At 39.4% G+C, this 27,160-nt stretch overlaps 1 long non-coding RNA gene across 1 annotated transcript; it reads right to left on the bottom strand.

Moving 5' to 3' along the window:
* LOC122555151 (uncharacterized) lies at positions 1-27,160 on the bottom strand. Its single transcript, XR_006313189.2, has 3 exons — positions 26,609-27,160; positions 10,895-10,965; positions 1-3,938 (listed from the first exon to the last, which is right to left on the bottom strand). It is a non-coding gene; the product is annotated as an uncharacterized LOC122555151 (long non-coding RNA).

Genomic DNA, 27,160 nt, shown 5'->3' with positions numbered 1-27,160 from the left:
TTAACTGTTTTAATTCTTTTATTAATCAATACCATCATACACATATTTAGACTGTAATACTGGATTATGGATACAACCTGTAAACTAACATTCAATTTAAAGTGGACATCATAAAATAATGGTTGGCTGCTCCATCCCACATATTTTAAAAATTCAATGACAAATGTTCCATTGTGGAACTATATGTACTGCACTTAATTTGGTGAATGAGCAACTTTATGTACTCCACTTATGAATTTAAATGTTGAAGAGTCTGGTCTCAATACCACCACCACTGGAAATTTCAGTACTTCAAAAACAGCTTTTATAGTGAAGCATTTCGAATAATAAGATTTAGAGTGGAGATAAGTTGCTTCCTATGAGTTACCTATGATCAGTGTAGTGATTGTAACAAAGTCAGCCAGGTGGACATCAGAATACATGAGTTCCATGGTTGGACCAGATTAACAGCCACCATCGGGGAGCCCTGGCTGACAGATAAGAACAGGGGTATCAGACAGACATTCTGTTCACTCTGAGCTGACAGAACTCTCCATATTTGAAGTAAGGGGTGACTTGGTGATGGGGTGTAAGCCTCTATGGAGTTATTTCAAATGGAAAGCAAACTCAATAGTTAATTTTCAAAAGGGATTGGATTAGTATTTGAAAAAAGGGAACAAAATGCAAAACCATGGAGTAGGACTAACCGAATGCTTTTTTGTGGGGCTGACACAGGCACAATTGCCTCTTACAATTTATGGCGAAAGTGGGTACTGCCGATGTTGGAGATTAGAGTCAAGACTAGACTCTGATGAAGGGCTTTTGTTCGAAACGTCGATTTTCCTGCTCCTCGAATGCTGTCTGACCTGTTGTGCTTTTCCAGCACTACTCTAATCTGGACTCTTACAATTTATGGTCCCATGGACAGTTTTTGACATTTAGAACTTCCTCATCCATGCATGTCATTTCTCATCTGTCAACTGAAAAGACATGTAAGAGGAGGCAGTCATTATTGATCAGTTATTCAATACAAATATCCAATAGCTTCAGTGGCTGCTTTTAAGACAGGTTAAACAAAACACCTCAGTTTCCCAGGTAACTACAGTTGGGACATTTCACTTGGTTATTATACTTAGCTAAGAAACTGATTCAATGTTTTTCTGGCAGATTGTAGTGATAGGCAGTATTGGAACTGATCCTTAATTCAGAGCAACTAGGCTGTCCAAAACTGGTGACAGATTAGTGTTTGATATAAAACTTACACATACTTACATTTCATTCCAGTTAGCCACGTTGCAATGTTCAAATGATTCTCAATTGTTCCAAGTAGCCTGAAACCCAGCAGACAATGTAGCTGTTGGTATACAAACACAGAATTCTACATTGTATGCCAGGTTCAGGCCCAAACCTGGATAAACATAAGTCCCTGTCATGGACTGCCTTCAGCCTGCTCAAAGTAGCTTGATTTCTCACCAGAATTGGAATTTTTCCCACATTGTACATGACAAGAAAAACCAATCTACTAAAATATTTGGCTGCACTCTCATTGCAATGCAATGGATGTACTGGGATTTCAATGCTTTATAGTGTATCTCTGATTGTAATCACCACCATTACAATGGATTACATTGTATCAGTTTAATGGAGTAAAGTATTCTTCCTTGAAAATTAGATGAAACTGCAAAGATAATGGCATTTCATTGCTGAACTCCTGAGTGACTACGTCTAGGTAGGTGTTGTTTTCACTTGCAAGTCTCTATGCACTTGTCTATAGGGAAAATTGTGCATTTTGAGACAGAATACACTGTGTGGGAAGGTGACAATGAACATGCAAATTGAATTCTGAAACATCTTTGTATGGTTGATGTAACACAAACATTTAAAATACGCCTATAGATGGGAGGCGATCCATCCAAAATGAGGTACTATGTATTCCCAGCACAGATCTTAGGCTTTTCCTTTCCACCACTCCTCCTAGAATGTTTAGTCTTCCTCAGGTCAGTAGTAACTTCACATTTCACCACTCTGAACACACTATGGTCTATTGACCTATATCCAGAAATTCTATTTGAGTTATGTCAGAATATCACAAGAATTGAAAAAGGCTGAGTGGATAGGAAAGATTGCACATGGTTTGAACAAATTAAGAAATTCATAAGGTGAAGTAGTGATATGCAGAGAAATAAAAAAGGAATGATATAGAACTTGATCTTACCACTAGGGGCTGTTACTGATCTTTGCAAATGGTCTGTATTGACGACTTCAAAATTATTAAACATACAGGGAGGGTGACCAGGTTCTTCAAGTCAAAATGCAGGATACATTGAAAAGCCAGGCTCCATAATGACAGATATGTTGGGCAACCAATGAGAGAAGTTGGGAGAAGGGACAGTTAAAGGCAGGAGGGCGTGTGAGAACATTCCCCAGAATGTGGCTGCCTGGAGTTAGCAACCCTAATCTGTAAATACTGTTTTCCTTAATAAAACTATCAGCAGCAATGGAGAAGTCACTGAAAACATTGGTGACAACGCTCTTGAGAGCTCATGGGGAGGAGGATGGATACAGGTTACCTGTATACTGTGCAATACAATGGGAATTGTGTTTTTGCAGGAAAGAACAGAATTTCAGATAGTCGAATGTAAACTGAGACTGGATGAAGACAAACTGTCACTGCGCCCATCATCTTCGGAGTTTGTTGGGACATAGTGAGAAAAATGAAGCATCTGGGCACCTACATATTGGTCATCTGTTCCTTTAACTTTTCAATTGTAGATTTTATGCATGAGAATTAATTTTAACCTGGGTTACTCGTTAATTGTAACATTCTCAATATTAATCACTAAATAGTATATAATCACAATCTTGAGAAATAATAGGATCAAAAGTGTAAACAGTCCTTTGGAATTTCAAAATTTATTGCTGGAAATCTCTGAAGTTACTCATAGTCCAGGTGGGGGAAGGTTGTTATGGGTCCAGCCTAATAAAACTCTGCTTTCCACAGAAACTAAACATTAGTTTTTATTACTGGAATCTTAAGAGTTAAGATTGCGGATCAATCTTATAAACTTCTAACTAGAGAGTAAAATGATTTTCAAAAATAAACACTTGCAAGGTGACTGACCGTGAGCTAGATATACTTTTTATCCACTTAAGCTCTCCAGTAAGACATCAAAGCTCAGCAGGGTAAAGGATGGCGCAGCATTTTAAATGGTTCACAATTTTGGAATCAAATGCGATTGGTGAAAAACAGTTGAGAGGAATCATTTTGACTTGATCGACACCGATACAGTTGAGAAAGGAAGTGGTCTCAGTGCAGTCCGAATGATTTCAACATCTTCCAGTGCAGGTGCTCACAAGGATTGATGTCTAATCATACAGCTTGCAAAGTAACAAATGAAAGCGTGTTTCAGACAGCACAGATAAACAATCCAGAAGAGATGAACATATATTGGTCACATTTCAAAGAATAACTAATTAAGCACAAAAAAGTTAAGTGATACAAGATGAAAGAGCTCAACCAAGAGGAATGCAACAAGATACTGACTGCAGTTGGAGTTATTTAATCTGAAGGTAACAATCCATATTAGAATTGGATGTTGCTTATTAATTGCCTGTTCCCCAACACCCCAAACTTTGTTAAATCTGACACCTTATGGAGTACAGTTACAACTATAAGCCTCCATTACTAAGGACAACAGTAGCATCAGCAGGACTTCAACTCAGTAATTGCAGTGTCCATCTGAACATACTATCTTTCAGTGCATCCACCTTGGACAGGAAGCCACTTGAACCAGAATGTAAATGAACCAGGAACAGAACAGTGTGATACCATCAGAGACCCAGTAGCCAGATGTAGCTGCTGGATGGAGACAGAATCTACACTGACTACTGAGCAAGTGATGGGCACGGAAGCGTTGATTGGAGATTGTCAGTACACAGCTGTCACTGTCACATTAGCCCTGTCAAAACAGAATGTTACACAGTCATCAAAGTTAATTATTTTAAGCCAAAAAAAGGTGTTCAAGTTACTAAAGACAAGCACAAATGTTTCATCTTATTTGCACAGTTCTTTAAAAAATGGTTAAAGGACCAGTCATACAATTGACATGCAACTTCCTTAATGACTCAGAGGGGAATGATTCATGTAGATCAGGAAGAGATTAGGTTGAATGTTTGTCTTGTGCAGTTATGATGATCTTGGCCATGAATGTACCATAACTGCTCTTCATTTTAGGTTGGGAAACAGCACAGATCACCAGATTCCCTCCTCTTAATCTGATTACTGGGGAAGAGAGATGAACAATACTGTGATAACATGGTGAAACAGTTTACTGAAACATTTACAATGGGGTGTACTATTTGTGATTCACTGATGATTAAATCTCAGCTTTGCCAGATAGAAAGCCAAAGTGGACACCTTCCCAATGGGAAGGAGAAAATCATTCAGAAGGACAGGGATATAGGCCAATCAGATGTAGAACTGAGGGATGGATTACTTTACCCAAGGTCTAGAACAATTGCTTGCTTCCTCAAATAGAATGATAGGAATAGCAAGATTGGTTTTGTCCTTAAATCCTTGCAAAAGAGCTATAAGCTCTGTATTTTAGGCTGAGTACATGAACCATTCCTCAGTCAGGTAGTGCAGTTACTTTTCTGATCCAGCTGAATGGAATGCATCACAGAAGCAAATGGAGCTCAGAATGGAACCAACCTGATGCTGTAACAATACAAGTTGACTTGTTTTAAGTTTTGCTTATAACCAGACAGCCTTAAAAGACACTTCCTTTTATTATAAGATGTGGCTAAACTTATTTCAACATTTTCGTTGTGTCAAATTGTAATTTCACCACCTAAAAAAGGTCAAAAATGCCTTCATTGACCTCATGACGCCAAACTAGTCTGATTTCTAAGAATCATGCAATGACCTCCATTTCAAAACCAAGATTATTTCCTTAGCTGACCGTTATCATTTCAGATGAATAAATCAGATCTCTGTTTAATGCAGAGTTAATGCAGAGGTTCTTTTTCCTAAGTTAATATATAGATGGACAGTAATGAGAAATAACTTCAAATCCAGCTAACCACTGCAGATAGAAATCAACAATGTTTCACTATGCAATACGTATCATTCTTTTCAGGCATAACCTTGTATTAAAGAATTGTGTGGTAGAACTAAGAGCCAATTCATCACTTCCAAATCTTCAAGGGCTAATACAAATTACGATGGCATGGTGGCTCAGTGGTTAGCACTGCTGCCTCACAGCACCAGGGACCCAGGTTTGATTCCACCCACAGACAACTGTGTGTGTGGAGTTTGCACATTCTCCGTGTCTGCATGGGTTTTCTCCGGGTGCTCCGGTTTCCTCCCACAATCCAAAGATGTGCAGGTCAGGTGAATTGGCCATGCGAAACTACCCATAGTGTTAGGTAGGTACATTAATCAGAGGGAAATGGGTCTGGGCGGGTTACTCTTTGGAGGGTCAGTGTGGACTTGTTGGGCCAAAAATGGACTGCTTTCATACTGTAGGGAATCTAATCTAATCAAGTAAATATTAGTCAGTTTTATGTTTAAACCCTGCAACATAAAACAGTTAGGTGACCAATGAGACAATGCACGGATTCCATTTCCTTCAAATCACTGCTTTGAAAAATTCAGCTGTAAAAAAAGTGTCAAAGTAATTGATAATTGAAATAAAGCAAAAAATTTAATAAACTTAATTTCACCAAATTCATGCTGTAAGAAAGTTCAAAGACAGAAATTGGGTGGAATGTGGTTAATTCAGAACAGATCAAAGACAAATTACAGGAAGGTTTTAATAAACATGTAGAATGGATGTGCAATTGATCAAGTCTCTGACAGGGATAAATGAAGGTGGTCCATTTGACAGAAAAATCAAGGAGGGTAGACAAAAGAATGAGCTTACAGATATTCAAATTGCTAAAAAAAAACAGACTAATGTGTTAATAAGGCAAACCAAGTAATAGACTTTACTTCAGGACGAATACAAAGCTAAACTAATATTGATCTCCAGATTCTGAGAGGATAATACAGGCATAGAAAGGGAAAAAACTATATCAGAAATGAAAACAGAACTGAGCTCTTTATTGGGATAGAAAAGAGAGGGACTCTTCTTCACAGCTGTTTTTGACACATCCTGCAACATCACAGAAGCTAGACGTTGATAGCATCTTCCAGACTCATCCCTTCTAATCAGTTGTTTCATTGTGAGCATCCTGATGTGATATGACCATGGACCTCCCTATTTCATCACCCCAACACCTCTGGTTTTCTGCTTTCTGACACCAAAGATCACCTGCAGCAGCCTCAGGTGGGTCAGAGAAAAACAACAGCACAGCACTAAAGAAAAGGCCCCTCCACACAATCTGATACTCAGCAGGGAAAGGCCACTCAGTCCATAAAAACTGCTCCTCTACCTCAATGCCAGTTTATCCACATACACACCTCCACTGATCTCATTAGTCAACTGAAGTTCATTAATTTCTGTTTTGCTGTCAATGATCAAACTTCACAGACTCCTGGATACAGAATTCAAGATTGTGCACAGTTTGGAAATGAATAATGTACTCCAACCGTTGCAGCGCTAACAGAAGGCTGTATGGATACATTGGGAGTGTTAAGTGTCTGGCTTGCTGTGCAGCCCTTTATCAGTGGCGATGAGCATATCCTCACCACAGCCTCTGCTCCATTCCTGTAACATACACAAGATGTGACCACTGCTGCCTTCATACTATTGCAGTCTGTGCACGCAATTCACTGACTACTTTGCTGCTGCTTTCATGGTTCAACATGGATTATGCAGGCATTACCAAGTTGGTACTACGTTGGTGGTGGTGGGGTGCGAGGGGCAAAATGGGTAGTGGATTCAGTACTCCATGCTGTGATTACAGACCTGACTCCTTGTCCTTTTTGTGGTGGAGATTGACTGAGTGTCTTTGAGCAACGAACTAAAAACAAAGAAAATATTCCCTTACTTACACACTCCAACTGACTCATGGCTTGCTACTGAAGATAAATTTATTTAATTTACTCAGAACACAGACACATCCAACATATTTCACCATCACTCTAAAAAGTAACATTTAATTGAGCCCCAAATGACCATTACATTGGGACACTGCTGTTCATATACACCACCAGTAGCCAATGATCACTTGACTAGCACTTTGCAATAAAATATTAAACCTCCAGTTTAAAAGTAGAAGGAAACTTGCCAAGTAACTATTTCAAGTAGCGTGGAGCATACTGACAGGAGGAGATTCAAAGATGTATTTTTCTGCAGTTTAAACTGACGTTATAATGAGAATAAACGATTAAACATTTTAGTAAAGGATGATTCAGACTCTCCTACCCCATTAGCACATAATTATATTAGTACCTTCATCTCGCCAGGGTAAAAAGATGAAATTCCATTCCAGTCTTCATCCAACATTCCTTTCTAACATGCAAGAATAGTCACCTTCACTTTTTTTTTCCTCCTTCCCTCCATTCACTCCCCCCAGACCCCATTTGCAATCACTCAAAAGTACAGAACTGATCCCTCAAAAGTGTTTTGGAAAGATTCAATTCATAGTCAGATAGAACACAAATTCCATAGTCTCTCCAGCCATATTCTGGTTGGGGCAGAATGAGGCAAGAATAGGTGCGCAGGATGAGACAGCAGTTGTGTCGTGTCATTAGTTGAAATTTCTGGATCACTAATAATGATGATCTAGAGAGAAGTTCAAATCCCACCATAGCTAATGGGGAATTTAAAATGTAGCCAACTAAATAATATATTAACTTTCTATTTTTCAGATTTAAGTGGATTACTGTTTTAAAAAAAGTACCTAGTTCACTAATGCTCTTTTGTGCAAGTGTGCCATCTGTACCTGGTCTGGATTCAGTGTGGTTGATTCTTAACTGCCCTTAACTGCACCTTCCCTGTGCAATTGCCTAGTAAACTATTCAGCTGAATTAGACAGATCACTACCATCTCAGGAGTAATTTGGGCTGAATAAAAAACTCACCTTTCCTGAATAAATACAAGTAATCACTTGAGAAACTGTATCAGGTTGCAATTAGATAGTCAACCTCAAAGTTTAGCCTCAGCACTTCATAAATAATTGGATCAATTATTTTTGTTTTGTTGAGAGTTGGATACAAAACTAGATCAGCCAATGTATATTAGCTCTAAAAGGAAAGCTAACTGGTACTACAGAACCTTGAGAGGTTAACAAATAGTTCAACCCCTCATGGTTCAGAATTAGAACGTCGAACAGTACAGCACAGGAACAGGCCCTTCAGCCCACCATTTCTGTACCAATCATGACAACATTCTAAACTAATCCCATCTGCCTGCATATGGTCTGTATCCCTGTTGTCTGTGGATCCCACCACCAGGGATATATTTCCCTTCCCACCCGTATCTGCTTTCCGCAAAGACCGTTCCCTCCGTGACTACCTGGTCAGGTCCACGCCCCCCCCCCCCAAACAACTCACCCTCCTGTCCTGGCACCTTCTCCTGCCACCACAGAAATCGCAAAACCTGCACCCACACCTACATCCAAGGCCCAAAAGGAGCCTTCCACAGCCATCAAAGTTTCACCTGCACATCCACAAATGTCATTTGTAGTATTCTTTGCTGCCGATGTGGCCTCCTTTACATTGGGGAGACTGGACGCTTTCTCGCGGAGCGCTTTAGGGAACATCACCAGGACACCAGCACCAATCAACCCCGCTGCCCTGTGGCCCAACATTTCAACTCCCCCTCACACTCTGCTGAGGACATGGAGGTCCTGGGCCTCCACCACCACCACTCCCTCACCACCAGACGCCTGGAGGAAGAACGCCTCATCTTCCGCCTCGGAACACTTCAACCCCAGGACATCAATGTGGACTTCACCAGTTTCCTCATTTCCACTGCCCCCACCTTACCCCAGTTCCAAACTTTCTGCTCAGCACCATCCTCATGACCTGTCCTACCTGGCTATCTTCCTTCTCCCCCCCCCCCCCCCACCGCATCTGCTTCACCCTCCTCTCTGAGCAGTCACCTCATACCCACCTCCATCCACCTATTGCACACTCAGCTACCTTCTTTCTCCGCCAACCCCCCCACCCCCCAATTTCCCTCTCCACCCCAGAGACTCCCAGCCTCATTCCTGATGAAGGGCTCCTGCCAGAAACGTCAAATTTTCCTGCTCCTTGGATGCTGCCTGACCTGCTGTGCTTTCCCAGCACCACTCATCTTCAGCATCTGCAGTCCTCACTTTCACCTGCCTGTTCATGTGTCAGTCTAAATGCCTCTTAAAAAGGTGCTATCATAATCGGCTGCTACCACCTTCCCTGGCAGCATGCTCCAGGTACCTGCTACTCCTTGGGTTTAAAAAGGGTGCCTCACACATCCTTTAAACACTTCCCCACTGACCTTAAACTGATGCACCCTGGTATTTGAAATTTCAACTCCAGGAAAAGCACTTATACTTTCCACCCTTTCTATGCCCCTCAATTTTATAGACTTCTATCAGGTCACCCATCAGTATCTAATGCTCGATTGAAAACAATCCAAGTGCGTCCAACGTATCCTTATAGTCAATACAGTCCAATCCCAGGCAACATCCTAGTAAATTTCTTTTGCACCCTCTCCAAAGCATCCCTACAGTGTGGTGACTAGAACTGTCCACAATACTCCAAACGCAGCCTAAATTTCTACATAGTTACAATGTGACTTGACTTTTCATACTCAATGTCCTGACCTATGAAGGCAAGCATGCCTAAGCCCAGATAGCAAAGGACTTGCACAAGATCTGTACTTCAATGCTCCTAAGGGTCCTGCTATTGACCGTATACTTTCCTCTTGTATTTGACCTCCCAAGACGCATCACATCACACTAAACCAGATTAAACTCAATCTGTCATTTCTTCACTCAACTTTCTAACTGATCTATATCCTACTGCATCCATTGACAAGCTTCCTCATTATCCACAACTCCAATTTTTGTATCATCTGCAAACATAATTAGACCTTAGTTTTCATCCAAATCATTTATATAAATTACAAACTGAGGTCCCAGCACTGATATTTGAGGAACACCAGTGGAATTGGTTGCAACTGTGACAATCACTGCACGAGGTGCTGGAGGGCTAAAGGGGACAAAAGTGAAGGCGACCACTCCTGATTGAAAGAGCCGTGCTGGAAATTTATATACGTGCACTGGGTTAAGACAGGAAGAGAGCTTCATTGAATATCTGCCTACTACATAGCCTGTTGTTATTTTCCAATCAAACAATCACAAATCCATGAATCGAAATAAGAGTCTTCAGCTTTTGAAAATGAATTTTGTATTTGTCAATTAATCCTGAATTTCCACATGCTATTGAATGATGTATACAATCAAAAAGTAAGAAAACCTCTAAATAATAGCAAGCAAGAAAAGCTAGTGAATTATACCCTAAGAGGGCAGCCAAAGTCTCCAGTAAGAAGTCCATATGAAGTTACAAGGAAACGAAGTTTAATTTTTCAGGCAGGAATGGTATTAATGTGAGTAAGGTGCATCTGGGGATGTTCAATGTGCTCTTAGGTAGCCTGGCCTCTTGGTTGAGCAACTGAAAATGAAGGAATGAGTTAGAGGATACCAATTTTGGGAAAATGGGTAATTTAAAATAACTTGTTTGAAACCTTAAGTTTTTAAATATTGATTTGAACATTTTACACATTAAGGTAACAAAGATCCTCTTCACAATTTCCATTGTAGTTATGTTTCAGAACTAGCTGTTTATTTGGATAGTCGACCAGAGCCTGTACTAGAATAGAATTCATGTTGCCTACAGCATTGGTATCTGGACTGATGAGGGACAAGTCTTATGTTCAAGTACACAGTAACTGGTGGAATAGAACAGGTAATAAAAAGTACTTACTTGGAAGGCCAGGAACTGTTGTACTACTATAGCTATTGCTCAGCTGGTAGCCTGAGTTTCAGTTGTAGTATCTATAGCAAATAAAAACAAAAAAAAAAAAAATGTTAGAATGCAACAGCAAAATTCAGACATGCAACAGAGATACGTGCTGTTCACAGATTCACTTACTATAATAGTGGTTAAAGTCATAGCCCTGTCATACCCAAGTCTGACGTCAAATTCACCGTTAAATGCAACTCAACTAAAAGATCCCTGAAGAACAAAGTTTGTGAAACATTGAATTCGTATTAATTTACTGTGATGTGATTGTAATAGGTATTTTCAATGTAACATTATAGCTTCTGCTTATATTTCTTGCCTTATGAATTTTTCACATTCTAATTTCTCAAGTTTAGATATTTTAAAGCAGGAGTCACACACTGGAGCCCATCTAAGTAGAGGAGTGCTTTCATACCATTTATAAAATGGAACACTTCTCAATTGGTTTCTGGTTGCACACTTGCCCCTACTGAATGCTATCACCTCCAGAGTCGACAACTTTAGGACTGATCATTCACCTTTCACAATCCAGGTTTACTCAAAAACTAGAGTTGTAAATATTTTGCAAGTACAGGCTTCTGGTCCCCAATGCATTTTTTTGCCCTGGTTTATCTTCTCATGGCTTTGCACCACCTAATACCAACACCTAAAATCATTTCCAGTTACTAGTGCTCCATTTCTTGGAACTTTAGATTTCAATGCACCTTCCCTCTTTATCACCCCACTATTGGTGGGCAGACTACAGCTGTAGTATAAAGGCAGCAATCATAACATTGATTAAACCAGTAATGCAGATTAGTCTAGTTTTAGTCTTCCAACCTCTAGAGAATAACGCCAGCTAGCACAGAACAGGCCAAGCTGCTCCTGCAAAATATTAGGGTGGGACTTGGTACGTAAAGAGGCAGCACCAATCGATGGCCCTAAATTCAGTGATAATTCCACTTCAGTTGAATGTCTCCATAATTGAGACATTGTAGACTGAATTAAAGTGACATCAGGACTAGTGAAACTGGTACAAAATAAACCACACAAAAGGGTCATTTGCAACTGGACCCAATTCACTTTAGTGACTGGGGGGAGATTCATTTCATTGCAGCAACTTTTAAGAATAAGGGCAATTTAAAAAAAGTATGTAGCAATCAACCTCAGGCCAAAAGTGGGATTAAATTTCAAGAAGGAATGCAGGCAAAATTAAATGGAAATTAAATAGGGAAATGCTAAAAACGCAATAAAATTGCTTATTTTTTTAATTTTAAGCCAATCATGATGATAAATAGGACAAAGTTAAAGAGGGGAAAGTTATGTAAAAGGAAGAAAAAAAAATACAAAGTTTGCTGAAGGACATCAAGAGGTATTAGATATACCAAGAATCTAGAAGATATGGATGGCAAGTGATTGGAGAAATAAAGAAAAAAACCTTAATCAAATAGAGAGGAAGTCAGTTCTCAAAAGCAAAATGTGACAAAATCTTTAATCAGAACACTAAATAAAGACTTCTAAACCCTCAGTCTCAGATGGTGTATGGGAGAGTTACAAAACAAACTGGGGAATGTTGGCTCTCTCTGGCCCTTAAATAGTACTGCGATGGGTGTGGCCTTGCAGAATTGGAAATGAGTAACACAAGAGCTAATGAGTTACAGTCAATCAGTTCTGCTATAACTCGGGAGTCCCATTCTCGTGCAACCTCGAGTTATAAGAAAATGGTGTAATAACAGCACCTTTTAACCTAATGGGGCTGGAATCACATTATAACAAATACACACTTTAAAAGTGTGCGTTTTAGGAAGTGTCCCCAGTTTGTCAATCACATTCTAGTGAATTCACATTAACAACACCATGTGTTACAGCAGAATGACCAAAAGCTCAGAGGAAGTTTGGGTTTAGGTTGTTCTAACTTAACGTTCCACTGGAGTTCCACTGGCAGCAGAATCCTAGAATAACCCCTCCATTCTAAATATTTCAAACAGACAATAATTCTCAGTAACATCACTCGCTCATCCATCTAGAATTAATAACAGCATTTCCCAAGGAGTCTTTACCTATTTGAGGATGTTACCGATAAGTTAGAAAGCCACATGCTCCATGATCCAAGTTTGCTGAAAGTCAAAATTGTAAGTCTCTTGATGTAACAACTCTAACCAAACTGTCACCAGACAGGTGATTAGATTAGAAACTGGCTTTAAAAAGGAGTACCAAAGGGAACTGTAATATTACAATTGATTGGAAGTGTTGAGTGGAACACTGCAGTACTTTTGCTTCTAAACTACATTCATTATTTGGATCCCAACTCAAAAGTGCCTCAATAGATTTTTCCCCAGGAATTGTCAACTCCCCTCCTCATCCTGCCCCCCCACACACACTTTCGGATAATGTAGTAATTTGAAGGCATACAACCTAGATTTTCTTGGAGTTGATTGGAACTTTAAATTGGTGTTAAAAGGGAGAAATGAACTTCAAAAAAGAGGTTTGGTAGAATGAATTTCTGATTAACATCAGCTACTGCTGCCGCTATTGGAAAGATACTGAACAGTTGACTCATTCCACTCAGCCTTCTTTTAGTGTGCAAATTCAGGTCCTTTCTGTACACCATTTCATGCCCATGTGCTGTACACTCACTAATGAGTGAGACTAGAAGATATAGCAACAGAATTAGGCTATTCGGCCTTTCAATTCTGGTCCACCATTCGACCATTACTAATAGGAGAATGAGGTTGAGAAACCTATCTTCTTCCCAAAATCCTTGATCTCATCACAAACAGCCTTGAAAAAAAAAAAATAAGTTATTATTGTTGATAGTAAATAATTCCTGCTTCTCGGGCTATCACCATATAAAAGTGATCTGGGACACTGCATTCACATACACACTTTCCCTCCTCCCCATGAGCAGGACGGACTTGGACTGCCCAACATCGTGAAGGTCTGAATCTGACAAGCTCTATAAAGAGACCAGAACTGAAGAAAGCTAATCAAGACATATACCAATTGCTAGGAAGGCTCAAGCAAAATAGCTAGAAAAAGATTCCACTACTGCAGCAGGCATGTCCAAAAGAGGAGTGAGGTGGAAAAGAAAGGGCTGGAGAATCAACCTCTCCATAGGCTTTCCTCTGCCAAACAAACTCAGGGCTAAGGCATGGATGCATTGTCAAGTTGTCCTTGTGGCTTTTCTCCATTTTATCAGCCAAAAAGAGCTGTACAGCAGGGAAAACTTCCAGTTCTTCGTCTCCAGAGGTTATGTTGTAGCTTTACAATGCACTGTTCAGATAACACTCAGGTACTGTATTAGATTCTGGTCAAGATGCCAGAAAAACCTATACAAGCATAGGGAGGACAGAGAAGATGCAAATGCAGTAAAAGAATGCACAAAGTAATTTAAAAAAGCTTGAATTCTGTAAAGCTTCAAAAACAAAAAGTTGAAGGGAAGTTTATTGTGCATATAACACTAAATAGCACAGATAAATTACTTCAAGTCTAAGAAAATTGGAGCAAGATAAATTGAAATTAGTGGAAGTTAAATATTAAAAAGTCTAATTTCAAAACATGCGCATTTTAATTACGGAGGGCAAGATTTGGTTCAATTGTAATGGCTTCAACAGTGGAAAAAGGTTAGAGTGAAGTGAAGAAAAAAAAATCTTGGAGGGGAAGCAAAGTAGAGTAGTGGATCCTCCCGGCTGAAGTTGCCGCTCACTCCCAAAAAGGATGCATGTGAAGATTGGTCGCTTCAGGGAGGTTACAAAAAGGTTCATCAGTTCAGGGTCTGCAAACCACTAACACCTGCAGGAGAGAAGAGTGGGCAGAGCTTGTGGAAGCAGTTGTTAAGTTAGTCGACCACAATCAAATGAGTGAATGCCAGTTTGGTACAAACAAATCAGAAGGATCAATTTCACTATCCTCTGGGCAATAACCTAGTGGAGTGGATTTCCCCTCAATTGTAAAACCCACAAATTTTCATTCCATTGAAAGCCAATGGGTCAAAAGGCTGGGCAGGTTTTACAACAGTCATGTAACCTACTTATTAGTTTATTTATTTGAATGTTACCTTTTAAAAAAAAACAAAAGCAGAAAAAGGAATTAAAGGAGAAACTGGAAATTAACCAAATTTAGTAGTCTCTTCCCATTTTGAACTTGCTTCTACATGGAAAATAACCACTAGTTGAAAATTTCTAAAATTTTACATCCCCATTTCATTTGCTCTGGAGATTCGGTTTATATCCTTATTAATCAAAAAGCTTAACTAGCAGCAATTTAAAGCAATAAGGCATTAATCTGCAACAGCACAATATTTAGAAATTATACTTAAACAGCAATACAGGTAAAATAATGTAAGCACCAATTGTTTTCAGAACTAGCTGTGTTCTAGTTTATATCCACAATTTCCAATGGCAGATAAATCGAAAAGAAATCAAAATGAAGCCCCAAGCCTAACAAGCAATGCTGGAACTATTATTGGAGATCTGGAGTTCAAAGTTCATTTTTACAGTTGATGTGGCTTTCCTCTGAAATACCTCGATGATGACTAGGCTCACCACATCCACATTCTAATACATTTTGAGCTCTCCTAACCAAATTGTTGTCAGCAGGATCACACCAACAGGAACTGAATCATTCATAATACTCCAATACTGAATAGTCACTTCACTTGTCCTGGAGTTACACCACAGATGCCAAGATGCCCAAAAGTCCCTAATTATTTGTGCTGATTCATTCTACCATGATTACATAGAACATGAACACAGGGAACACACAACAGCCCCACAAGAAACTCACTGGTCAATGAGAAATATCTTTTAAATGTCATTATGACTGACCATCTGGCTGCAATTGCGTGCATCAAATAATTAAGCTACTGTCTGACTCGGAATGAAATGGGTTAGACGCTCCCTACATTGATAAGTTTTAATCGGGTTTCTAGATGGTTCTTTTCAACTGGACTGGGTTCAATTGGACTGATTCAAGTACTAGCTGATTCATTCAGATTTATTTTGAGAATGAGAACCAAGTTACAAATGACTCACTGTGGAATAGCTCACATCCTAAATAAATCAGTGTTCATTAATCCTTATGTAATTACAGAAACTTCTTCAAATTCTAAGCTCCCTTTTCCCAGGCTGTCAAGATAAGTTTCTCTATTATTGCAATGTTATAATCAGCTCTAAGTTTCATTTAGTAACTATGCTGCAATAACCAGTTAGAGATTAACAAGCCTTTGAACAGTCTGGGGCTGGAAGGGTCTCAGAAATGATGTCTAATTTATGTTGTGTTAAGGTTGCTATGATTAGTGTTATAATTGTCCTCTTCCCCAACCTCAGAATGGAAATTTAAAACCACCCAGCTTTTCTGCTTTTGGTACCAATCTAGTAAAATCTGAAGGGGAGTAGATCACATCATCCTGTTATCCCTCAAAGATATTTTCTTCGTTGTAATACTTACCTTGCTCCAACCCTTCTATTTCAAAATCATTGCTGTCAAAACCAAGATTTCTGATACTGTCCCTCCCTTCATCTCTCAGGTTGTGAGAAAGTTAAAGAGTTTGTTTGCGGTATCCACTTTTCCCATTCCTCTGAATTCAAAAAAACAGCTCATCATAATGTTCAATGAAAATTAGGGACAGGCAATGAAATGCTGTTGTTGCTAGCATCTACACCTGGTCACTGAGTAGAAACAAAACCATCACCTTCCCAGGATCTTTGGCCTTCTCTTGACAGAAGTTTGATTTTCCACAGCCACATGTCAAGCTGGTCATCAGCCAAAGTGCTTCTGATCCACTGAGCTTGACAGACAAGGTCAATCACCAAACATTTGCCAGAATCCCTCAGCCTACACTTCCAAGTCAAGCGCTGGAAGCAAATGATTAAAACATCCAACTTCACTTTCAAACTCCTCGTTGCCTAGCCTTTTAGCCTTCCATTCACTCCAATATTTCTACAGATATTTCACTGAACCATTTGCTCCATTCTTGATGTCCCTGTTCCCAGCCAAAGCCTTGCTCTCGACATTTCCCCAGTATGGTTCCTCTGTGCTCTACTTCATCAAGTCAAACAGTTACATACCAAAATGCATTGGTTGCTCATTCATCTTGGAATAGCATCCATCCTCAATCCATTCCCATTAAATTACTGACAATGTACCTTCTTTTTCGATCACCTTGCTAGTTGACAGCACTTCTTTTCACACATTTGCAAGACATCAACACCCAGCTCTACTTAACCAATACCTCTCAATGCTTTCAACCTTGTTAAGGACTGCTATACATCCATACAGGAGGAGAATTATTGGAAAGACTGAAGTTACAATCTTCAGCCTGTACAAACTGTTCAATAGTTCCTGACTCCAACTCTCCTGAGAAAGAGTGATTCACACTGCTCACAATCTTGGTGTCATAAAAGGGAGAGTTTCTAATCATTCAAACCAAAATCCTACTCTGCTTCAACATCAGTTGAAATCCTTATCCAGCAACCTTGTTCACCTTTCACCCATTGCCTGCAATGGCAGCTGGTTAAGAAATGTTCATCCTTGTTGCAAATCCATCCATGGCCATACCCTTGTGTAGCTCTAAGTTCTACACTCTTCAACATATCTGTGCTCAGAAGCTTCTCAATTTTAACTGTTCTATAAATTAGCAACATGCCTTCATATACAATTTGTATTTTCTTCAGTAAATCTCCGCTTCTTTATCCACCTTCAATGTACCAGTTTGGTAAAGATTTTGATTGTCTGTCCTAATATTGCCTTGTGGTTCATTATCAAATCTTATTTATCACATCTGCAAAGTGCCTTGCGACATCTTATGTTGATGGCCTTACATATATATAGGTTCATTTTGTCAAAACTGTAAATATTTCCATTATCCAAGATATTGTCCCTTCCCCTTTGAAATTGCTATAAGTTACCATCTTTACAAGTCCACAAATCAATTTCTATGTCCTTTCAAATTACCAAGCCGTTGCAACTTTCCTTTCTCCTACAAAGTGTTTGAACACAGTGTCCCTTCAAATCTAATCCTACCTGTCCCAGAACTTTATATTTAAATAATCTGTCCAATTATATTTTATTGCTGCCACTGAACCAAATTAAATACTCATGGAGAATTGTGCAGTCTCTCCATGTCTTGACACATTTGAACTAAACATACCAGCCAATTTAAAATAACCCAGTTCAGCAATACTAGGTTTCATTTCAATTATATCCGAAAGGGTCAGCTTTACTTGCTGATTTGCACCCAGCCCACAGGACTTCATCCACAGACAGAAGATCACTTTCAATAGATTGTAAACAGATCATACCAGCTCATTCTGCACCAACTATCTGGAAGTTTTCAATGTCAATCAAGCTTTGGACAGGCCACAATTTCTTCCAGCTAAACACCGGAAAGGCTGAAGTTAACACAAGATTGCAACAAATCCCATGCCAAGCCCAAGAACTGTCCCGGACTGATGCTGATATTTGCAATTGCTATCCTACCCAAGTACATGAAACGGTTGATGTGACATCTTCAATCTCAAATCTGGCCACTTCCTTCTCCAACATCAGGCTGTGTGTGTAGTGGAGCCAGCTGTCTGCTACCTAAGCCATCATTTATTCCATCATTGTTGCCAATTTAGGACATTCCAATCTTGTCCCAGTTAGTCTATCCTCCATGAACTTGGTCATCCAAAATCCTTGTTTCCCTGGTCCCAAATCCTACACCCAGTTCTCACCCACTGATCCCCTCTCTACTTGATCACTAAAATTAGACTTGGCTAGAGAGTGTGTTAAATTCAAGATGTGATGCTCGAATTTTAGTTCTGCTGGCGTCAGCCCCCATTTCAAATCTTTCCTGGCTCATGAATTTCCAAAACCCTTGATCTGTGTATGCTATTCTCACTGCGGTCTGTCACCAGCTTTGCCTTCAGCTGCCTAAGCTGCATTCTCTAGAATTTCCTCCTAACTCTAAAGTAATGCCACATTTCTCCTCCAAAACACTCATTTTCTGATTAGCATCTCATAGGTTTTCTACCTTGGCCCTGCACTTTCTCCTGATGCATGCGGAGACATTGCTTCAGTCAGAGAGTGGTAGGCCTGTGGAATTCATTGCCACAGAGTGCAGTGGAGGCTGGGACGCTAAATGTCTTCAAGGCAAAAATTGATAAATTCTTGATGTCACAAGGAATTAAGGGCTACGGGGAGAATGCGGGTAAGTGGAGTTGAAATGCCCATCAGCCATGATTGAGTGGCGGAGTGGACTCGATGGGCCGAATGGCCTTACTTATGCCATTAAAAAAAAAGGTACTTCATAAGACCATAAGACATAGGAGTGGAAGTAAGTATGTGTGTCTTGTTGGATTGGTAGCAACAGCAAGGTAATTCTGAAACAATAGCCACCATACCTAACCCCACAGTGACCTGATGTGAGGCAGAGCACATCTCGAGTATGGTAACGAAGAGCATTGGCGAGATCATTGGAAATGTATCATAGTAAGAGTCCGCATCTTAAAAGTTGGGAAAATGCTTATAAATGAGTGAATAAACCTTAAATGTATAGGAGGAATAATTTGTGCACAGTTCTATTTTACAGCATTTCGAAAAGCAAATAAGTCACAAGATAGACTTTCAAAAGGAAGACAGTGGGCATGCACTGAATAACAGACTAAGAGGATCTGCAGAAAAACAACATTTTTGCTCCTTCAGAGTAAGTAACATTTAGAATCCACAGGCTTCAGATTAATTAAGGGGTGCATAGTTTGCCATAGAGTGGCACCAACAGCACACATTAGTGCTGTGTCAGTGTAAAAAGTGCAAGCTTTACTCAAATATGTACAGTAGACAGTTCACACAAAAATGTGGTGAACCATTTCAAATTAAATATTTAATTAATAGTGAGTCAGTAACTGTCCTATTACTGGAATTTCTCAGGTATCAACTCAAAGCCAAAAATATCTCTGCAAGTGCCTTCTGTATACAGTACTAGGGACTTTTTTGACCATCTTAAGATAAAATTAAAAAGGGCACTCTTGCACATATTTTCCCTCAGTATTTATTTTCATTAACATTTTTCACCTTGCAGTCTGCTGCCCAGCACACACATTCTTCTGACAGAACAGTGGGACATGCAGACCCCAGACAGAGCTCCAGCCAGTTGATTTCAGCCTGGTTTCAATGTGGGGTTTTCCCCTTGAGAATGAGCAAGAAGAAGTTAAAAGTAGCAAAAATGCCTACTAACAGTTTACACTGGGACAAGATATTTAGCTGTTTAGAAACAACTGTCCACTGTACTCTGACTTATTAACTAACGGGCCTGTTCAGATAGTCCCTGGTCAGCATAAATGTTTCTTCACTGCTGGTTGTTCTTAAAGTGATTTATACCATAAAGGCAATGGATACTGTGTGCAGTCCCTAAAAGGACCACTAGGCTAAGGTGCAGTATTGGCTTAACATTTAAAGGTTGAGAAAGGTGTACACAAATGACAAAGCAATGATTCATACTAAGATGTTGGATGATCAGAATGCGTTAAGTTACAAAACAGTGAAAGTGTTAGCACAGTCAGGCAACAATTTAAGGAGGCAGAATTTTCTGATGTACAAGTAGTTGTGGGCAAAAATTTCCCTTCAGAGCTGGCTTTGCATTCCAGTTAAAGAATCAGTATTAGTAAGTATACACAAGTAAAAATAGTGAGAAGACACTTAGTAATACTACACCTTGTTGTGGTCAAAGTCAGAAAAGCACCCATCTATTCAGGTACTGCTAGTTTACAATGCCTCTGAATACTGGAACAGTCATACATACAGCAACAGTGGAAGAAATAACATTATGGTATAGTAACAGAACATCTGAATTTTATAATTGATTGCAAATAAAAAAAGGTTAGAACACAAAAATTACAAATAAAATCTCAAAATCAATGATGAAAGCAAGTGGTCTGGTACTACATTGCTCTCGGTTACAACATGATAGTTGGATGTTCCAGCTCATGAATGTCCAAGCATCAAATCCAGAACTGGTAACTTATCATTGAATCCCTACAGAGTGGAAGCAGGCCATTAGGGTCACTGAGTCCACATCGACCCTTGAAGGGCATCCCAGCCAGACCCACCCCTACCCTGTAAACCTTTAATTTCCATGGCCAATCCACCTAACTTGCACATCCTTGGACCATAGGAGAAAACAAGAGCATCCAGAGAAAATCCACGTAGACACAGGGAGAATGTGTAAGCTCTCCAGAGACATTCACCCAAGGGTGGAATCAAACCTGGGCCCCGATGCTGTGAGGCAATAGTAACATACTGGGGAAAATCAGGGAACCAATCTTTTATTAAGGGAGGGAAAAATGAAAAAAAACATGTTACCCTGGAATTTATCAAGACTAACCAACTCCAGATTAACACCACTAGCTTGATAAATAGACAACATCCTCCTGGCATGATGTAGTACAGCTGCAGAACTTCCATATTTAAAAAAACAGAACAAATTAGACTTCTGGACAAAAAAAAGTTCTTGACAACTAATGTTTGACTTAAAGATATAAAAGCATGTATCATTTTCAATACATCATGCCATATCCAAATGACAGGCTGTGTTCTGATGTAATATGCATAAATTTGGGTACTAAAATAAATCTGTTAAACAATTTTAAGTGAAACAGTGCCCCTTGAAACTAATGATTCAGTTAAGCACAAGAATATATGACGTGTTTGACAATCTGAATCAGTGATACTGAAGTCAGGCATAACACCACTTATTATACATTGAAAAAATATGCTTTACAAGGATTCCCACAGATGGCAATGATGAACAGAACATTTTTCCATATTGGTCACCTCCACAGAGCAAACACTAACAACTGAAATTCAGCAGGCAAATGTGTTATAATATCCCACCTATCAAGACTGAGCAAATTACTTCAACCACAATTTCATAAAAACATGTCAATTTTCCCTTCACCATTCTCAGTGGAGTGAGTGAGTTTTGGGATGCAGAACAAGAAACAGAGCAGTAGTTGCCATACTTAATACCTAGAGAATAATAAAGTGATCCACAGTGTGCAGAGTTTCAGTTGTTGGTTATCCCTTGACCTGTAGGAGAATGGTTCCTACTGCACCGTTGTTTACACTTGCTAACATTATGAATGAGAAACAGACAGACAGACACACAGACAAAGGGAATCTTCAGATTTGTTTGACCAGAATTCAAACCGAAATTTAGAAACTGGAAAGGATATTTTGCTCATTTTCCAAGTCATCCAGTTTTTACAAGCAAAATATTTTTTGCTCCATGTTAGTGTAAAAACCTTATACAAACTACATCGAGGGGGGTGAAAAAAAAAGAAAATGGTCACTTCCAAAGAGGAACCGATGATGCACCACTCTATAGGGTTTTCAACTCTAGTAATAACGTTGTGGGATGTACCTGAGTGTGCAACATAGTCCTGAAGAGTTAGCAGAACATTCTGACTGAATGTGTGAGATACCCATGCCCATTTTAATGATTGTTGTATTAGGCATCATGAAACAGCTTTACTGTAAATTAGTAAGGTGTTTTGGCTAGAGCTCCCTTTTCCCTCCCCCCCAATAGAAGATGGAAAGCAGGAGATCACCGTTGGAGATTCTGAGAAGCAGGACATCTGTCATTTGCAGCCACAGGCCAGATTGGGGGATATTGTGCTCTTACTTTCTATAAAAGGAGCATAGATGAAAAGGCTAGAATGTGTTTTATGTTTGTAGGTAAATCTCCATCAAAATGTGGAACGTGCTAAGGAGTGAGCCAGAAGATCTCCACAACTCCACACCACAAGTCATTGCAAAATACATTCCTGAAGCTAGCATTATCTCATTATTCCTGTCACATGCAAATGTTGTCACACAAATGGTTTATGACAATTTCAACTGTGATCACTTGAACATGTGATTCATTGCACTGACTGTCACAATAGAAGCAAAAGCTAGAAGTCCAAGCAATCTCATTCTAGCAAGAACCTTAAATTTTTTAAGGTAAGATGGGAAACTAATACAAACTATTACATTCTTTATCTGATATAAAAGGTAATCAAAAGGAAAGAAATACTTTTAAATGATGATTGCATTGAAGAATAGAGCAGGGATATCATGAATGGGACACTCATAGGTTACATACATATCTACTTCTCCCTTCACAATGGAGATAACTGTGCCACAAAAGTCTCATTTTCTGAAGGTGTTGCATGGACTGACTTGCTCAGTATTTTCACTTACATGAAAAGGGATCACAATTCAATTCATAGTGATGTTCATTGAAATTATCCCACATTCATTCTATTGTAGGTGGGCATTCCATCACAACAACTATCTAGAGAACGTTCAAACCAAAAACACTCAAGAGCCCTCAAAGGAATCCTACTTATTGGGCATGAAAATACAAAACAAAAAATGGGCAATTTTATTGTCTAACCACTAACATTAACAAGTTCCGCTTCTCTAAAACTTTGAAATTGAAAAATATCACACCTATATGTATGAAGACATATAGGTCCTCACATTGACTCTATGGTTAAACTCACTGACCCTTACGCTAGCATCAATGCTGATCCTTGTGCCTTTTTTAATAACAAAAATACATGGTATGAGGTGACTGAGTCAGCATGATGATTCTTAACCATTAACTTAGTGAAAGCTTGACTTAAGTATCCAACATGACTTTCAGTAATACTTGGCCTGAACAGGCACCTCTAGGTCGCTGACAGAACTTGCAGAACAATTCAAGAAGCCCTTAAAAACTAATGTGATCTCACATGAACAAGTAGATAAGGTCTCAGCAAAGTTAAGAATTACATCCATTACACAACAAGCGAACACTAGCTGACTTAGCATTCAACATGGCAAGAGAAGAGCCCTTTATTTTCATGACTGAAAACTTCAGTATTGTAGAATTTTAAAGTGACATCATAAACTGTGTACCCTAACTCTGAAAATCTGAGAACCGGGTCTTGGCTACTGTTCTCTCTCATCAGAACTTGAAGAGGGAGTATCTGCTGCTCAGCAGTCCCATGCTGATGGAAATTCCAGCATCAGTTCGCCAACAGACGTGTGGGATGCCAATGCCTCTGCCAGAGTAGAAAAAAAGTGTACTGGACCAATATGTTACTGAGGAACAGTAAAAGGGATGTCTTTGAAATATGGAAGCCAGGAAAATCCTTAGAGACCACAAGACAAATGAGGTGGTAAATGAAATGGCACAAGCAATGCATCCAGAAGAAATAAATCAGAGCTGACAAAAATGAAGGGCATCAGAAATAAGGGTCAAGGTGTAGTGGAACAGTGGACAGCATAGAATGGCTCCAGACAAGCTATAGTGAACTTGAGAACGATGCATGACAGACAAGTGTGGCATACCATGACAGCAGATCTCCTTAGGGAGATACAAGCAGGAGCAGATCATTTTCTGGTCCTGAAGCCTTACTGTGATGCTAGTTTTTTCTGACAAGCAAGCTGTAGATGGAGATTGCAAAATCCCAACGTTCCTCATTCAGCCAAGTAACTCTTGTCATTACATGTTCTCTGTCTATTAGACTTCTAAAGAAAATTATTTTTGTTTGTGACATTCTTGGGTCTATACGTTCTTTAGGCCTTTGCAACTTTCACCTTCATTAAGAGGCATATTCAGTTCAACTGATCATCCAGATGAGTTCTTGCATGCCAAAACAAAACAGAAGCAATTCAACTTTTTAAAAAATGATTGGATACAATAGACAAACTTCAACCTAACCAGTCTTGGACATGTCAGGAAATGTTACAGAAGAGATTTGTCAAGGTGATTCTAGCGCTGAAAAATTTTAGTCAGCACGAGGAACAAGAGAAATTGAAGATTCATTGTTAGAAGAGAATGCAACAAGAAGATGCCAAATAGAGCAACTAAAACTTTTTTAAAACCCCATTTGTCACATTGAAAGTTGGCTTCATTATGATATCTTAAATTCTGCTTTTTAATGATGCCTTCCTTTTTATGGGTGACTAAGAAGCAATATTAATTTATTTGCCTTTAAAACAAAAGCTGTTAGGGATAGACAGCCCTACTGGAAAACGTGGTGGAATAAAATCCATTATAGCTTTTTGTTGCTAAATATTAAAAAAAGATAAATTTGAAAAATAAAGAAACGCTTGGGAAAATGGAGGGCAAGGGAATGAAATGGATAGTCCTTCCAGGCAACCAGCAGGTGTAAACAACCTTAAGTTATAAAATTCTCCAATTCTATGGTTGCTTAGACAACCTCCTGCAAGTAGTTTTGGTAGTTGGTGACAGTGTCAGTGCAACAATAAGTTCATCCCACGACAGACAAGTTCAATTCACTAACTGTACCTGACACACCCACAAACTTATGATCTTTGTGCCACATAAAAATGTTCAACTGAGATACACACTCCTCTATTTATGATGCCTCCAGCTTGCTTTCTTGTGCAACTGAGAATACCAGATTGTGAGTGGGCAGTGAGATGGGTGTCATCAACATTGTGATTAGTGCCCAATTCTCCTGTACCCTTGTACTAATGGGTGGAAGTTGTTTGAGAGATTTTAAACAATCTTCTGTTGGCATAGGTATTTTTATCAAGACAACTTAAACAGGGGAACACTGGCTTTTGGGAGAAGTTTTCTTTCGTTAGTAAAGGGAAATAATTTTCACCAGTAAAAACAAAAGCTCCTTACCACAATTGTAAAGTTAATCTAACTTTCTAAAAATAACCTGACCTCCTTTATATAAAGTCAGAAATGCCAACCAGTATCACATTTACAAATTGTTCTTATAGTTTACATGGGAATGAAAAGAAAACATGTTTAGAACTTGTTTTACCAACATTTCCCACAATTAAAAATCTTAACTGAATGTCAGGTAACTTGGGAATGTTGTCTGGCCTGTTGTCAACTGACATGCATCAACTGTCAACCTGCAAGGCAGCAGCAATTAAACTTTCTCACAAATTGAAACTTCCATGGTATTGGACCACACCTTTAATAAGGGCATAGATAGATTGGCGCCAAGGCTCCATCATTTCTACAAGTGTTGAGAGTCACTCCACCCTTCACCATTACACTTAAGCTTATCTTAAACCAACTTTTATTGCTGCTCCTTTATTATTCTTTTCCTGTTCAACACTTTACTTTAGTGTATCAGGCTGCCTTCAATTCTAGTTTCATTTTGACCCCTGCTCCCCTGTATTTCCTAATCACCCCTCCCTCATTTAAAAAATGTACTACTATTGAGTCAAACATGATTTACAACTATTACACATTAACCTTTCAGACACTGGAGCCTATTAAAGACACACACCTAAGTGCTCATGAAAAACGTGGTAGGCTTTCCCCCCAAGCTCCTGTGACTAACAGTCAGCATAGGTTTCACACAGAACTGGAGATTTGCCTTTGGTTTCCTTTTCAACGGGGGGGGGGGGGGGGGGAGGGAGGAGAAAGGGGGGGAGTGGGAGGAGAAAGGGGGGGAAAGGAGGAGAATGTCACCCAAAAATTATAAACGATAGAGGACAATCTATATGTCACAGAGTGCACGTTTCTTTACCCCAGCCCTGTCAGACAGCTTACACATTGTAATATACACAATTAGCTGTCATTCTCATGCAGTCTAATCTTTAAAAAATCTATTCTATAGAAAACAAATCACTTGGTACATTAACAATTTATTGAAGAAAAAGTACAAGTTACTGATGACTGTTTTAACTCACCCGGTCTGATTAAGTCATCGTGATGGTCAGGCATTCTTTCGACAGTATTTCCTCATGGCAGGCTGCTGGCTGGAAGTCCCCTCCGTTACGCTACTGCGTTTTGTTAATTTTTTTTGGGTTAAAAAAGTTTTCAACAAATTCTGCTACTGGATGTCACTGCTTGCAACTTGCTGTCTTAAGGAAGTCGCTATTTCATCCCTGTTCAATAATAATGTTTTAAAAAAGTAAAAATAAATAAAAGAAAACCTCAGACCACACATGTCGCTGCTGGTGGTTTTAAAGCATTTTGTTTCGTCCCGTGAACTCTCGGTGGGGAAAGAGAAGAGAAGGAAGGATTTTTAAATCGTGGTTTAAAACTGAGCGGCCAGCTGAGTGGCTGAATAATGCGGGGTGAGAGGGGTCTGCAGTAGGTGCGGCTGAGAGGGTTTTCTCTCCCCCCCTCCGGGTGCTGGTATAGAGCTGGCTGCCTGCGCTGCGCTGCGCTGTGTTAGAGCGCCCACCGCTTGCTCGCTGATGCAGACACTGAGTGAATATCTCCGTGTGATTGTAGCG

Source organism: Chiloscyllium plagiosum, unplaced genomic scaffold (genome assembly GCF_037043375.1).
Source record: "Chiloscyllium plagiosum isolate Xiang-an unplaced genomic scaffold, Cpla_swu_hap1 HiC_scaffold_12, whole genome shotgun sequence".
Lineage (NCBI taxonomy): Eukaryota > Metazoa > Chordata > Chondrichthyes > Orectolobiformes > Hemiscylliidae > Chiloscyllium > Chiloscyllium plagiosum.
The sequence above is the reverse complement of the archived record's forward strand: the minus strand, read 5'-3'. Positions and strand labels throughout refer to the sequence as shown.